At 35.8% G+C, this 17,798-nt stretch overlaps 1 protein-coding gene across 2 annotated transcripts in view; it reads right to left on the bottom strand.

Moving 5' to 3' along the window:
* The window catches only part of CACHD1 (cache domain containing 1), a 129,810-nt gene that overhangs the window by 90,573 nt on the left and 21,439 nt on the right, over positions 1-17,798 (bottom strand). The gene's annotated exons all lie outside the window — the stretch shown is intronic.

Here is a 17,798-nt window from a genome sequence, read left to right as displayed (position 1 = left end):
TCTCCCCCCCATTCCAATCTCTTTACTTTTAGCTTTTCTTCTCTGTTGATCTCAATTCATTAGGAACCAGTCTAGACTTCTAAACTGCTTTTATTTAATATCAAGTAGAGGCTCCCATGGACATTTGCCATGATGGGAAGGGATGGGCTTGTACTTTCTTCTTCCAGTGCTGATGTTCACATGGAGTACCGCCACAGGCATAAGGCATCCCCCAAGTTTGAAACAAGGAACAATGCAGATATTGCATTGATGACCAGTTTCACACTGCTCTGCTTTTTTTTTAAACCAATTCGATTCCGTTTACTTTTGCTTTTTTCTCTAGGTCAGTAAAAATTTAAAAACAATTTTTATTATTAATTATTGTCCTTAAATTATTCCTCTGTGAGGTCAAGGTTGGCATTTGTAGACTTCCCTCCTTTTATATACCCAGATCTGAAAGGTTAAATTGAATTCAGGTTGAATGGGACTTGAAGCTGGATCTATCCAATAGCTTATATTAACCATTATAGCAACTTTATTTATATTTCACTGGAATAAAAGACGCTATCTTCTTTCTTTTCTAATAAGACAGAGGCAAGAAATTGCTCACTATTCAGGCACATCCTTGAACCAGAAACTTCCTAATATAACACAGGAGCATTCAAATAGCGTTGTAAAGGTGAGGAGAAAGTTACCCTGAGGCCTACAGGCTCCAGAAGCCTTATACTTTTGATCCTTCTTTGCCACATGCCTTCAACCAACCTAGGACCCAAAGGAAGATGGTAGATGAGAAGCAGCATGTATAGAAAGCTGATGTGGAACCTTCAATCTCCTTTTCTCCCACCTGCATTTAATTGGTGGGGGATTAGGAGGAGCCTCTGTGGTTCACTGTTTAAAAGTGCAGTATTACAGGCAAACTCTACCCACAGCCTGGTGTTCAATCCTCACGGGGCTCAAGGTTGACTCATCCTTCCATCCTTCCGAGGTTGGTAAAATGTTGTTTTACAACAGTGGTTGTAAACCAATATCCAAAATAGGTTGTATATTTTATTAAGTATAATTAATTTGAATTATTTATAATCATCAAGCAAATAGCATAAATTGTGGGGTTCTTGGTGCTCTTGGAACTTGGCTGTTTTCTTGCAAATGTTTCATTACCAAACTAGGTGACATCAACAATGTTGTTCATAGTTTAACTCTGAGCTAGAAATATTCTCTTCTAAACAGCATAAACACTTCTATCTTATATTCCATCTTATGGAAAAACACATACTGACACTGTTAATGGAATGCACATCTTAGTTAAACCATATCCTTTCTTCTATTAAGTGAGTTTGCGGGGGTATATGAAAAAAACCTATCTTAAGACCATCTAGCATTTAATTCTGTGCAATAAAAATATATCTTCTGCCTCTAAAATCAGAGGTTTAAAGTTAAATTTATACAAAACATTGCAAACCAGAATTTCTAATTTTACTTATTGAGAATGAACACATGCTCTTGTTCAGATGTACATCACTATTAAAAAAACACACTTAAAATATCAAGATAGAACAGATAATGAAAATTAAAGAAGTATGGGATGGAGGATCAGTGGAAAATAATATTTTGTAGGGAAATAGACATGGATCAAATCCCTGTAAAGATTTCCTTCTTTTCTACAGATGGAATTCTGATTGTCTTGATTAAGTCAGTTCAGTTCTCTGACCTCCACTTTGCACTCGAGACAAGGAAGCAAGTGTTATATATATATATATATCATCAAATCAAATGAAGATATAAAAAGCAGATTGGCAAGACAATTTCCCCCAGCAGTCTTTCAGCCATTATTCTACTGTGAAATAATTTTATATTTGTTCCACTGAGCTGATGATTGTCATTTTCCCTGATTTCTTTCCCTCTTGGGGATTTCAGGAATTTTAGAAATTTGAACTCTTGATTTCACAGTCACCCTTGAAGAGGGCACCAGTAAATCTTCTGAGTTTTCAGGTTTCAGTGAGCTTAAAAGGATTAAAAAAGTAAAAATACAACTATTCTAAATGAGCAACAGTCAAGTGTCCTTTCATTTTACAGCTTCATTAAAAGCTCTGATCAGTTACTAACACTACAAATATTGTCCACCTCACCCTATTAGGTTATGAACATAATTTAATATCAGAAGAAAAGACATTAAATGGTAATTATTTTCTTTTCTAATCGAATTTCTGGACATCAAAAGAAACAAAGGAAATGGTCCCAACTAACATTATGAGTTCCATCTATAGTGCAAAGCTAGTCTTTTACTTGAGCTTTATATTTAAAAATGATAAAACTGTCCTTTATTAAAAAAGAAATATTGTATTCTTTTTATTTTCGCTAGAAAGCCAAAGAAAATATGAAGTTCAAAAGATGCGATCTTATTGAACAGAGAAAAGGCAGAATCAAATTATTGTTATGCAACAAACAATGCAATAGTGATGAAGCAATGTTATTCTTAGACTTTCCAAAACCTTCCATTGAATACTTTGAATATGATTAAGAAAAACTATAATAGGTAATAAATTCAATGTACAAACAAGAAGGAAGCTAGCATTGCAAGAAGCAGCAGAGATGGCATATCTGACACAAGTTTGTTTATGAAATATATTCAGCCATCAATTTTTCAAGAAATAAAGTTAGCATTTTGAGAAATCTCCAGGAATAAAGATAGGATAACATAATTCCCTTACTGCTAATATTATCCTCCTCCAGATTTCCTTTTCTTGGGAAAATAGTTGAGAATTTGTTGTCAACAGTAGAACTCTCTCTCTCTCTCTCCCCCTCCCTCCCTCCCTCCCTCCCTCCCTCAACTATATAATTAATTTTATTTAATAAAATGCATTTCGTATTTTATGGTAGATTTGTCTTTTTATTGATCTTTACAATGTAAATCATTTTCTGAACTCCCAATGGTACATAAATACTGTATATAAACAAACAAACATGCTTGCTACAGGACTGTAAAAACTAAGAGGAAATTAAATTGTCACCACAATAGATAAAGCATATTCATAAAACTTGTTCTGTTTGGCCTACTGTCCAAGAATTTGAACTGTCGAGGCCCAATTCTAACAAAAATAAATATTTGTAAAAGCCAGTGAGACAAAGAGAATAATTGCTCCAAGTTAGACTAATATTGTAATGAAAGACTTCTAGACTATAAAAATCAGAAGAAAGTCCCATAAGAGGCAGTGTATTTCTAGACATAACCTTTTGGAAACTCTTATTTACCCTCAAAAAAGAAGAGCTGGAAACGTACCAAATATGTCATCAAGGTACTTTTTTAAAGCCAAAAGAAGGGGGGAGCAAGAAAATTAGTTCCATATGCTAAAACAATTCAGCATTTAGTATATGTAATTTGACTAATGTTATAGTCTTGACAATGTACATGGCAATCTTTCAGAGAACTAAAGCTGATGTTATGCAATCTCAAAATATAAAGCAGATGGTGGGGCACCCTTCCCCCAGATACATTATTATTTGTCATCATGTTAAGACTGGGAGTAGAGAATAAAGAACATTTATTATACTCTACAACAGAACAGTAATAACTCTCCAAAAAGATTCCTATGTTCTCAGCAGAGACTAAGAATAGAGTCACATAAGATGTAAAAGTTACTTAAACCACCAAAGTCCAAACATGATGTCGAAGAATATGGAAACTAAATCAAATTATTTAAATGGAAAAGAGACAAATACATTTCCAAAAGAAAATAGCTATTTTCACATAAATAATGTCATTTTGTCATATTGCATACTAACTGTGATGGCTGAATAATAAAGTTGAGTCTGTACCAACTTCTGTCTGTTCAGTGATAGCCAGCGCCCTGAATTCTGTGCTGAATTCAATTTTTCAACCATCAATGGTTTAAAAAATTTATAAGCCCTTAGCCCTTCCCCACCCCAGTTTCCAAGAGTCTTATAAAAATCAGTTAAGATATTCCAATTCTCTCAGATATTTAGGACACGACACAAAAGAATTAGGGATGGGGAGGAGACAGAAAAAGGCAAACATTTTTCTTAGAAATAAATATATAAATAAAAATTATAATCATAAGGAGGATCAGCTATGAGAGGTAGAATAATGAAGATCAGAGCCTGAGATCAGACAGGGTTATTGCAACACAAAAATGTCAATCTCTCCCTCCCACTGAGAAACACATTCTCACTCCATTTAAGTTACACACATAGGAGAAAATGATTAATAATGTTTATGTCTTACACACATTATAAACACACATATATTTAGGAGCTGTGTCCTTGAATCTCTACTTGCCAGGTAAATTTGAGCAACTATCTGGATTACGCTTGACAGTAAACATGTTTTAGGAAAAAGGAACAAGAGTTAACAGTTTCTTGGGTGAGTTTTGAATGGAGCTTAAACAATGATTATTGCTAGATGACACTTAAGGAGGAAAAAATGATAGATCTGACAACTCGTCAGAATTGATATAAGGATCCTGACTTTATGTCAACAAAGGGAGAGAAACATAACTTAACCATCTTAGGTCAAGGACTAAGATGGTGAGAACAAGGCTTCTCCATCTACCACAACCCTGCTTCCTCCACTGGGTCTATCAGTGTGCCTCCCCACTGGCTAGGCCTGGCATGCTCCTTTCAACAAATGAGGCTCCATCATGCACTTCCCAGGGCTACACCCTTACCTAGATCTGGGCCAACAACAGGAAAAAGACCATGAAGGTCAACTGAGATTGGTGGCAGAAGGAAGTAGGGAAAAGCATCAAAGGAGGAGAGATCATGATAGGGGGAATTGAAGCAAAGGCAGTTTTGCATAGGGCAAGACAACATGACCTGCTACAGCAGTCATAAATGTGGACAGGTTGCCAAGTACCCAAAGTTTGATCACTTGACTGCGAAGATATTGCAATGGACAAAACACTTGAGGATTAGTTGTAGCTATGATTCATAACTTCATATGGTTTCTGAACAAATAGCTGTAATCCAAGGACTCTTTCTCTTCTGCTTCTTCATACCAACATTCAGATGCAACTACCATGAAACAGTAACACTAACTTTATTTGTTGCAGCAATATAAACGTGACTTGAAAATAACTCAGTTTTTTTCTGTCCCTTAAATATTAACCAGCTCCCATACTTCACTACAAGTTGTATTTTATTTGTTTGTTTATTTATTATTAAATTTATTGGCCGCCCCTTACCACAGGTATCTCAGCCAAGAGAGTCTGTCTCCTTTTTGGTGATTTTTCTCTACTCTCTAGGACGATCTATCACATGAGAGCATATACAGCACATAGCTGTCTGATGAATGAAATATTACAGTCTATGTAACTTCATACTCTGGCCAAAAAAAAAAAAAAAATCTAATGTGTGTGACTTTTTGTGTGTTGTTCTAGCACTGATCAGCAAAATCAAGAACTAGAAACACATAGTTTTTAAAAGCCCAGCAAAAAGAGCCATTTAACTGTTCTCATTTATTTATCTATGATATAAGTAATAGGAACTTACTTGGAAATACTTAATATATGCTAAGGCTGATGTCAAATGAAAACACATACGTTTTCGAGGTTCTGAACAAAGAATTGCTACAACTCTTCAGCGCTATTCAGTGAGAAATATGCATTTTACAGGTTTGCACAGACTAGCTTTTCCTGTGCTGCTACTTTCCAGATCCCCAGAATTCTGGCTTGCGGCCCTAACAAAGCAATTGTAATTTCTGTAAAGGGTGTGTACTCCAGTCTTCTTCAGTTAAGCAGGGAATATTATTTCTGGTTACCAGGTGCTAAAGCATCTGTATAATGCACTGCTTAATTTTATTTTCAGGATCTAATCTGGGTTGGTCACCAGGACCAGAGGTTTACACAATAATGCATACACTCCGGTAGCTATAGCAATAGCACTTAGACTTATATACTGCTTTACAGCACTTTACAGCCCTCTCTAAGAGTTTACATATTGCCCCCAACCATTTGGGGCCTCATTTTACCCGCCTCAGAAGGATGGAAGGTTGAGTCAACCTTCAGCCTGGTGATATTTGAACTGCCAAATTGCAGGCAGCTGGCAGCAGAAGTAGCCTGCACTCTAGCCACTGTGTCACTGTGGCTCACCCTGATAGACAGCAGTTCCCTGAAGATGGGCTCCAGCACAAGTCCAAAAACGTGGAAGACTAAACCTCTGGTCCCAGTGACCGACCCATATTAGATCCTGCAACATTATCCTGGGACACATATATTTGCTTTCATTTGTAATTTTTTTGTAGTATTTATTATTCATTTTGCTTCTTTCTGCCTTTGTTACAAGAGTTTGTCTTTTAATCTATCAATGTCAAACCATAAATAAGTCAAATAAATAAACAAAATTAGGGAAGCTAGCAAAACCAAGAGAATGAATAATATTCATAATGCCCTTTCCTGAATGTATTATTGTTCTACCAACATTCAAAGATGGGAATTCTGGATCTTTTTAAAGAGTGATCTTACCATCCCTCTGTTCTATATGCTGCTTATACTGATGTCTACAACTTGAAGCGACTCATATTATTACCATCCCTCTGTTCTATATGCTGCTTATACTGATGTCTACAACTTGAAACGACTCATATTATTACCATCCCTCTGTTCTATATGCTGCTTATACTGATGTCTACAACTTGAAAAGACTCATATTATACTGGTTTCATCTATTCTAACCCAACACATTAAAGAAAATTATAGTTGTCTTGAGTGATTTCCATTGCCCATATTTGGAATACACATACTTTAGTCTTTCACAAGTAAAATGAATTTCAATTAATATTCAATATTATTTATTTAATAAATTTAATATTTAATAATTTAATATTAAAAAGGGAATAAAAGACACACAGTGAAAGACACACATACACACCTGTCCAGATACAAAGAGAAAGACTTCTATTTCTATGATAAATGCCGATATGATACCAAATAGCTACATATTTTCAAACATTTCTAAACACTTATTATGGGGTTTGAGGAAACCTGATGGGAGTTGATAACCACTTAAAAAAAGATTGCAAGGTTTTGTTTTAGACTGACCAGGCTTGGCGATGTGATCATGAAGTGTGACTTATGAGGCTGTCACAAGTGTGACAAGTGTAAAGTGTGACTAGGAGAATGCCACAAAAAGGAGGGGTCAATTTATTCTCCAAAGCACCTGAAGGCAGAACAAGAAGCAATGGATAGAACTAAGGAGAAATTTCCTGGGAACTGCCTGGGGATGAAGAAAACATGGCAGCCATCTAAAAAAGTATGGAAGGGTCTTCTTGGCCCCATTTCTTTTTTTCTGGGCAGCCAGGGAGGCAGCTGGAGCTTAAAAGTAGCCCAGATAGTTAAAATAATCAATGGAATGGCTTGCCTCCAGAAGTTGTGGACTCCAATACTGGAGGTTTTCAACTCCATTTTTTTGTTATTCTGTTTTACGATGACAGATGACTGTTGTTGCATGACTGTGCTCCAGGACAACAGTTGCAACAGTCCTGGTTGCAGTCATTAGGTCAATCCCTATAGGAAAAGAGCAGGTTGAGCTGGAAGATAGAGTTAAATGTGTCATCAGTTACATTTAATTCTGCATTGCCACAACAGACCCAAGTCCAGCCTTACCCTGTGAATTCTGTAGACCCTTATTTAGGGCAGTAGTGGATTTCAAAAATTTTTACTACCGGTTCTGTGGGTGTGGCTTGGTGGGTGTGGCATGGCTTGGTGGGCATGGCTTGATGGGCGTGGCAGGGGAAGGATACTGTAAAATCTCCAATTCCACCCCACTCCAGGGGAAGGATACTGTAAAATCTCCATTCCCACCCCAATCCAGGGGAAGGTTACTGCAAAATCCACCATTTCCTCCAGATCAGCTGGGACTTGGGAGGCAGAGAATAGATGGGGGTGGGGCCAGTCAGAATTTTTACTACCGGTTCTCCGAACTACTCAAAATTTCTGCTACCGGTTCTCCAGAACTGGTCAGAACCTGCTGAAACCCACCTCTGATCTAGGGCCAATTTAACTTTGAACATTAGTTGACTAGTTTCTTGTGTATAAGTAGTAAAAATAAGTGCTTTTGTGCTTTGAACTCAATGAATATGCCTGACAATCCCATACAGTTGCATTATCACATGACCATTTGCAACCTCCAGCCAGCTTCCCCACTGACTTTGCTTGCCAGAAGCCAACAGTGAGGATCACAAACAGAAATCATGTGACTGCAGGGATGCTGCAATCAAGAGGAACAATGATAAATCCCCTTGCTCAGTGCTGTTAAAAAAAATGACACACCGCTCTTCAAATTCTTAAAATTTACACTGCCAAGTAGCCACTTTGGGCAGTGAAAGCCATCTCTCATCACTTTTATTTCATGAACAGATTTCGTAAGTCATCTTGCCTTTTAGCTTAGCGTTCAGACAGGGTAATTGTAAGGCAGCAGATCATATTAATTTTAAAAAATGTTCTTCATCCCTCTGCTTCACTCCCAAATAAAGCTATTAATCTACGTTCTGCCTACATTTACCAATATTAAGAGTGCAATATTCTTTTTTCCAATGGACTTGGAAAAACCTGGAACAAACACTTGGGGAAAAAACCAACCAAAAATACAAAATAATATTCCAAATCTTGGACATATGCCACGATTGGGATAAACTGTACCTTTAAAAAGGAAGCTTCACCGCTTAGAAAAATATGTCTTTGAAAAGAATGCATTCCCAAACAAATTAAAATCAGTCTATGAAAGCAATGCTTTTAAACTTATAAATTAGTAAGAGAAAGCCTGAGAGGGCCATTTTCAATAATTATCAATTACATCCAACAGCTTCTTCTCTGACAGCTACCTTCAATTATATAACAACTGCTGCTTTTGACAAATTGCTACAATTAAATAATTTCAATTACAGATGGAAGAAGTATGGCACCTGTCATTTTGCCTGTCTAATGAACCAAATTAACAACAAAATAAAATAAATATATGAGTCTCTAGAGAATGCATAGCAATTTATTTAAAACAAATCCTTGCTCTTCAGCTATACCCTTGCTGATCACTAAGTCCAATGTATTCTCAATTAAAAACAATTTAAGATTCCCCAGCACGCATTTACTCAAATTCTGAAACTTCAGTGTATTCAGTCTGCAGCAAGGTTTGGTTATACTCATTCATATTTAATTTTTAAGGATGGTTCACTGCACATAAAATATTTATAACTCAGAAGGTTTTTGAAATTGGAATGCTAAAATGTCAGCCACACTCTCAAACTAGGGCTCATTTTACAGATCAGCATGGCTCTCGTTTTAACCACTTCCAAAGCAGGAATGACACCATAAAATATAACTGTCCTGACTACAAAGCTAATTGCAAGGGAAATGAAATGCAAAAAAGAACATAATTTATGTTTCTAAAGGCAAGCTGCAAGTCACTTTTCCTCAAATCCCACCCATTCTGTTAAATGACTTATGGTTGCTTAGTTCCAAATGATGAGAAACAATGTGAATCTAACTAAAACCAGAAAGCCATCCTCTCTTGATTAGCATTTCTTATTTATTCTGGCACAGGAATTCTCCAAATCCGTATACATTCCCCCCCCCCCCATCTTCTTTTTATCTATTATCAATACACTTAAAGGCATTCTTAACATCCTATTTGAAGTAGCTCTGTAGATAAATGCCCACCATATTCTCTCACCATTCTTCTCTTCCTTAAATTATAAGTCTCTTTCTCTTTAAAAAAAAAAACCATGGGAGAAAATTTCTGAAATGTGGCTTTAGAAAAGTCAGCTATGACTGTCTGTCTGTTTGTCTGTCAGACAGAGAAGAGGGAGAGGGAGAGAGAATCATACATAACTGATATATAGATCAGCAAACAGTTGGTAAACAATTCAGTGTCTATGAAAATTCAACAATTGGAAGAGAAAACAGTTTTAGAATTTTTTTAAAATGACTGCACATTTCATTTGTACCCTATCACTTTTATTTTATTTTTGGTAATTCTGCACTTTCTTTGCACTTTCAAATCAACAGGAAACCTGCTGGACTATCTGTTCCAAATGCAAGCAATTCAAAAAGAGGACCAGAAGAAGATGAAAGAAATTTTAGATAAATGAATACAAGTCAAGAAAAGGCCATCAAGGTGTGAAACATTAAGACTATGAGAAATTAGGTGGCCTTTTCCCAAACTAATATCCTCCAGGAAGGCACAAAATTGCAGGTACTTTTTAAGCAAACAGCCAGAATTTTTTTTAAAAAAAGATGCTAATCAAGACAGGATGATATTCTGGTTTTAGTTAGATTCATATTGTTTTCCATCATTTGCCTAAAACCAGATTAGGAAACAAGCAGCCCTAAGTCATTTAAGCAAACAGCCAGAACATTTCAGAATTTGTTGCTGCTATTTGTAAAAGCGAAAGAAGAAAGTTAGCTGCTTACAATCTGCAGTTTTATAAGCCTGACATTTTAGGAATCCATAGAAATAGTAACAACTTTACATATGAGCTCAAGATTTTACTGTGTGGAAAATAAGGTCACAAATAAGCCCTTACTAGCAGTTTGTATTCTTCAATATGTAGACGCATAGAAAAGGAGGAAATCATTAGCACATCTGCATCAGCAGAACAAAACATCTGGTTGCTTCAGTTGCTGAAGTATTTTGCAGGAAGCATCAGCAAATAAACTAGGCCAAGTTACGGAGTTTACCCTTAGACTTTTTAAGACAGAGTGCAAACAGTTTAGAAGAGATTTTTGAGTGACTCCTTGCTACAATTTGTCAAAGTTGCATGTAATTTGGCTACACAGATTTGGCAATACTTGACTGCACTTTCTAGATCTAAACATACATCAGCACTGAATCCTAATATACAAAGATAAAGCTTAACAAAAGAGATTAGGAACTGACAAAAATACTCTCATATGGGAGCATAGTATACTTCTTGTTTCATAGTTTAATTATGCACCCTTCTCACCCTTTAAAAAAAACCCAGTAAAATATGAAGTATTAAGATGCAGTAATATTACTGCAAAGTATATGCAATGGATTTTGAAGTATGGCATGTTCGTTTGATGCCATTGTGGTTTGTTACAGACAGCTATGGCCCTTAAGCTACAAAGGACACAGGCAATTATTGTGACACACAAAGATGTACAAATAATAATGCTGAAGCTCCATTGGCTTCAAAGCACTGTATTTTTAAAAAAAACAACAACAGAGTTCTGATAAAAAAAATGTGCTCATTACTATCCGAAGACTAAACTATCTATGTTATGCCTAATCAAAATATGTATATATACACACACACACATTTATTTATTTGTTTTTAAGAACAATGCTTGACACTACCGGTCCCTCTTGGTGTCATGAAAATAACACTGTGCAATACTAAGCATATTTTAAAATACTGTGGACACAGTTAATTTAGCTTAGTTTGTATGAGGCAACCTCTTTGTTTCTTGTTCATGTTCCAGAAGGAAGGAAGGAACCTTAATGGCAGGAAATAGATTGATTTTTTGCCTAAATTTACTATCCCAATAAATTTAAGCCTTAAACATAGCATGTACATATATGTCTATATACAAAGTATATAGACATAACGGCTGCTGCCGGTTCGGACCAGTTCGTGTGAACCGGCAGTTCTGATGATCAGCTGGCCCTGCCCATCTGCCCCTGCTCTATCCTGTCCTATATTTCCTTCTTTCTGGCTCAGCTGATTTGCATGGCACAGCTGATTTCCGTGCCTTCGCTGTTCTACTTACCGGAGCTGCCTTAGAAGGTAAGCAACTGAGCTTCAAATTGCTGTATTTTGAATGCTGCGTGCGTGCAAATCACACACAACGCAAAGCACACACTCAAAGAACCAGTTGTTAAACCGGTTGCAGCCCACCACTGAAAGTATGTATATGTGTACATTGACATTTTTCTGAGAAAGAAATAATGGTGAAATCTGTGAATCATGTAGTTTGGTGAGAATACTCCACCTTCAAGATCCCAATCTGCATTTAACTTGGCCTCAAGGACAGCAAAAAATATAGTCAAGGTGAGTTTGGTTTAATCTAAAAAACTATCATCATAAATTTGAGTAATTACTAAAGGAGTGGTTGTTAAACAACGACCACTTGTGCACTCATGTAAAGGTTTTTTGAGGAGGCTCTATTATCTTCTAATACAAGCAAAACCAGAAGCCATGTTAACTAGAAACTACTGATATGATTCATATATTACAGGTAGTCCTTGATTTACGGTATAACTGCAATAAAGAGCTGAACATTCATCTTTAAGCAATATGGTCATTAAGTTAGGAATCATGTAATTGGACCCAATTTTACAATCTTTTTTGCTGCAGTCGTTAAGTGAATCACTATAAACATTAACTAAAACTTTACAATTGCAACTTGCAACCTTCCTTACCAGCTTCCCCGTTGATTTTGCTTGTCAGAAGCTAGCTGGGAAAGTCGCAAATGGCGATTACGTGACGATGGGATGCTGTGACCATTGTCAACGTGTGATGGTTGTCAAACACCCAAATGCTGTGACAGTCAGAAGTGTGAGGACCAGTTGTTCAGCACTGTGGTAACTCTGAACAGTTGTTAAATGAATGGTCATAAATTGAGAATTACCAATAATGCAACATAGACTACTCTACTCTAGCTTAGCATATATGAAAACCTGACTTTTTCCTTAGACATTGGAAGCAGGCTGTTATATTGCAGTGCATTATATTGTATTATATTTTCTATATCGTTTGTTTTTTAATGCTTTCTTTTTGTTAGCTGCTCAGCTTATTAGGTTCAGATGGCCAGCCTAATACATTCTTTAAATAAACAATAAAATATATAAATCCAGCACCGTGGCTTAATATTGTGTGCACAGAAACTTGGTCTACAAACCAGGATTAAAATAATAACCCTTAAAACAATCCCATTTTAGCATAAAACAGATGAAGCCTAAAGCACGGGTGTCAAACTTAGTCATGTCATGTGATGTATTGTGACGTATCACAACGTTTTTTGCCTTTGCGGAGCTAGGGTGGGCATGGCCTGCATGTGATGCCTGACAAGTTTGACAGGCCTAGTCTAAACAATCCAGATTCAAAATCTAACTTTTTCCTTTTTAAAAATTGACATATAAATCTTATCTCCAGCAAGACATTAAACACAGTTTCAGGTACATTTATAAGATAAATTGTGATTACTAGTAATTGTGCTCTTCTATTTTGTTTCATTCATACACAAAAGATAAAGCAGCAGGAAAGAGCTTGCACTGCAAGCAAAACAGTGGGCTTATGTACATCCTAGTTTATTTGGCCTTATTTGATCATCTCAATCAAATATATTTTCTGTCTCTAATCTGTTCAATAACTGAAGAATAAACAAAACTAATTTACTCAGAATTAGAAAGCCTATGCATTCTTATTCCTGATTTACAGTCTTTGATATATCATGTAAAGTACAATTAGCTATAAATGTACCATCTAATAAAAATAAAAGTCACAGAAAACCTTACTAAGCAGTTAAGAATATTCTGCATGTGTTATGAATTATAGAATCATCAACCTCACAATAAATTATTTTTAAACAGGAACACAAACCAAGCTCTTCATAATAATTTCACAGAAGCCCAATATTCAGCTAAGGTGACCAATTTTAATGCCAAAAGTCTAGGCAATTTCAAAACTGTAATTGATAATGCAGCAGCTATCCATTGAGTATGCTAACAAAACATCTTATTTATTTATTATTTATTACATTTATATGCCATTCATCTCATTATCAAGCAACTCTGGATTATCTTCGGAGTGTTTATATACAATTTTCATGAGTTCACAGCACAATGGCTCTTTAGTCATGCTATAAAAGTAAAGAAGGTGATTGATATTTCAAAGGCATTTCACACAGACAAAGAATGGAGAACTTCATTTTCTCTTTGAAGTATGAAAAGTGAGCAAAACCTTTTAGCACTGCTTTCCTTCACATGATAAATTATACAATTATGAAAATGATATTGCTGTGTTGTCCTGTTTTACACTGATTTTTCAACCTGCTATTATTCTGAAAGCACTAGTTTGGTCCCATGGTTTCAATAACTAGATGAGTTCAAAATAAGAGTACTATGCTATCATTAGTCTGTTTTCATGGTCTTTCTTTTAATACAAAACAGGGGGAAAATACCCAAAGCACAGCCTGTTTCAAAGGAAGAGAGAAAGGATAGAAAATTTGATTTGTCATCCTAAATTATTTTTTATTTGCTTCTGCCAATATGAATCAACATGAAATCCTAGCAGATTCCACAATGCATGGAAAGAAACCATATATGTAAGCACATACAAATGCTTTCAGAGCCGGAAATATCTCTTAAAATTACTGTTACACAAATTCTATACCTATACCTGTACCTGATAGAAGTGTTCAACTCTAACCTGAAAGTGTCTTTTCCCAGGATAGCAGATGAACTGCAGAAAAGGATTATTGGTATTTATAATTACTTTTAGCTTTAAAAAAAACACTGGGCGAAATAAAATTAAACTACCTAAGATAATTCATTTATATGCACCTAAGAGAAACATGCTCGTAATCTACCCAGCATTCCCACCACCAAAAAATGCAAGCAGGTGAGCATTAACTAAATTCTTCTGAGATCAATAAAACATGTAACAAAAGGTTTTTAAGTTAGGTGATTTTATATATTTAACAAATTTAGAAACCACCCATCTCCACCACAGAGGGAGAAGCTAATTAGGTATAAATATTAATGCAACAATCAAACCACATGCCCATAGGTCCCTAATATGACTGCAGACATTCAGCGGCATGGTTTGGAAACTACCGTATTTTTCGGAGTATAAGATGCACCAGAGTATAAGACGCACCTTAGTTTTTGGGGAGGAAAATAAGAAAAAAATTGATTGGCAGGTGGATTGGCCTCCTGGAATACCCCCAATCAGCTGTTCCCAGAGGTGAATTTTAGCAACAGGTTCCTTGGTTGTGAGTTCTGTGCCTTGCTTTTTTTTGCTTTTTTTTCTGCCTCTGAAACTTCCGAAACAGAGCTTTAGAAAAAAAAGCCTCTGAAGCTCTGTTTGGGGGCTTCTTTTCTGAAGCTTCGTTTCCGATGCTTTTTTCAGCTTCTGAAACCTCCATTTGAGAACTGGGCAGGGTTACATTCGAAGTATAAGATGCACCCAGATTTTCACCCTCTTTTTTGGGGGGAAAGGTGTGTCTTTTACTCTGAAAAATACAGTAATCGCTGCTAGGTTAGGTTTAGGTTTAGGTTTATTTGATTTGTATACCGCCCTACTCCCGAAGGACTCAGGGCGGTGAACAGCCAACAATAAAATACATAAATACAAAAAATTTAAAAACCAGATAAAATCAAATTAAATCATTTTGGCCCAGACAGATTAAAACACCCCAATAATTTAAAAACAGATTAAAATTTACATATTTAAAAAGGGAAGAAATTAGGCCAAGCCCGCCTGATGGAATAAAAAGGTTGCTAGGAAAGCATGCCTCCTTAAAGTATTAAAAAAAACTTATATCAAGTAGAAAGTTTGATGAAACTGATTCAAAGATTTTCCCAGGGTGGCTGCTCGTGAATTTACATGCACAATCATCTGCTGGGACCTGCAGTTTAGCCACCTGTGGGTGGAAAGATGCAAAACAGTTGCATGCACCAGCACCTGCTCATTCATAAAAGATTAAGATAATCTTACCTTCTGATTCTATGCAAATGAAGGGTTGGCATCTAAGATAAGGACCCCAATCACAAGATACACTTAACTCTGGTTACCGAGTTAAGTAATCTTCCAGTTTGACAGAATACACTGAATCACAAAATAACTAAATGGGCTTGGTTCACTCAACATAAGATACAAAAAAAAAAAAAAATTAAGCAAAGTTAATACCCAGGTGAGCATATTATGCAATTACAGTAATTACTTCAGGTAAACCAAGTGCTGAAAATGTGCAGCATTCTATACTGCAATTTTGGCTGCTCTAACACTAGTAGAGCCAGAGAGCATTACAAACAGTACTAAAATATGAGAAATACCATACGAGAAGTTACAACTAAGGAGAAATTTGACTGATAAGGTGTGCAACCTTCTGAATGTTACTATATTTTTAAAAAAAAAATACCTGAAAACGTTTCATAACAGGTGCCATTACACTCATTCTTCTACACTCGGTCAATGGGATAAGATAGTATATTTTAATCTTTTGTACTGTGCTTTATAGAAACCATTTATCAGTAGATTAAGACAGAGAGGCGGACTCACATCTCTGTAAACTCTGCATTTTTATAATCTGGAACTTCAGCAAAAGTTACTGTTATAGAGTAGATGACAGATATTATATTATTTTGTTAAGTGTGGTTTAAAAATAACAAAAAATGACTTTAAGCCTTGTACATTATTTTGGAGAATCACATTCCTTTTTTCTTCTTGAATCCACTATCTTAAAAACCGAAATGAATACCCATCTGCCATTGGTGTTTTTTCACTTTACATGCTAGAAATATTTTTCAGATTAGAAGTAAAATAATTTGGATAATATAATTCTAAAAACTGTGAAAGAGAACTGGCTTTACCCTTTCAGACTCAAATGAAACTTGTGGGAGATAAAGATTGAAATTTTACAGTGAATGTAGAACATCTGGAGATAATTCCTACATGCTTACTTACTTACTATCAATCTATTCATAGCTATCATAGAGGTAGTCTGAAAAACTGAAGAGGTTTCTGTGGTTTATGTTCCTGGTCTCAGATGGCCAATATTCCCATGCTGTCAGGTTGCAAGCTTTTGTTCATATATTAATTTTGTCATTAAGAACCACTCACCCATTAAGTCCATGATTAAATGGGATGGGTTCAAAGCTTCCTGATGAATGGAACTAGGATGAGAACAAGGCATACTTTGGTTTGGGTATTTGGCGTGTCAATATATAGATTGTACACCAGGTGAACACAGAAACAAGGAAGAAAATAACACTGCAATGGGTTGCTTAACTACAAAAAGTATTGCAAAATGAACATTGGTCTGAGTTCTCTAAAATCTTTATCTTTCCTGATGCTACTAAGTACTGAACCTGATAGTAAAACATATACTGTCCGTGTTAAACAGAATCCCACAGGAATACAATTGATTTTTGCTACCTTTTTTTCATCATAACAATAACACACAATACATTTCACTTGTTCGCCAGAGGTAGTTACTCTTGCTATTTGATTCTGCATTTCTCTACCAAAGCTATGATGTGTAGTTTAAAATATATGCATTAAAATCCTGGGAGATGAGGAAATACCTGTGGCATTATATTTAAACATACAGATCGGTTTCTATTCAGATTGTGGCATTTTTAGCATTGATGATTCTTTTATATATTGGAATTGGGGTGGGGGTGGGGGCACTAAGAAGCTCTCTCATATGGTGTTGAATAGAAATAAACCAGGATTGAGCAAGTTCCCTCAATTCAGAGGCCACAACAAGCTTTGTAAAGTACATAGAGCTCTGTACTTAGAAAATGGGTGAATCTGTTCTGTAAAGGGTCTTCTGGAGCTTTAATGCAAAATAAGGGGGAGGAGCTGGAGTTTTGATCCCATCCATTCTGCAGACCATAAAAAGGAAGCTGACAGAGTGTAGCTTTTCATCCCTGCAACATAATACTGCTACCAAATTTCATAATGATGGAAGAGGTCTAGAAAGCTTAAGAATACCCACCTGAGATTAAAAGACTTTGAATACAACAGTGTTTATTAACAAACAAGCATACATAGGTCAGTCAAAACAGTATATATATACTTGAGCCCAACAAAAAACCCTATGTATTGAATTTTGTGTGAATTG

This window comes from Pantherophis guttatus, chromosome 3 (genome assembly GCF_059756535.1).
Source record: "Pantherophis guttatus breed Tessera chromosome 3, ASM5975653v1, whole genome shotgun sequence".
In the NCBI taxonomy this organism is placed as follows: Eukaryota; Metazoa; Chordata; class Lepidosauria; order Squamata; family Colubridae; genus Pantherophis; species Pantherophis guttatus.
This window is presented reverse-complemented; position numbering and strand designations above follow the sequence as displayed.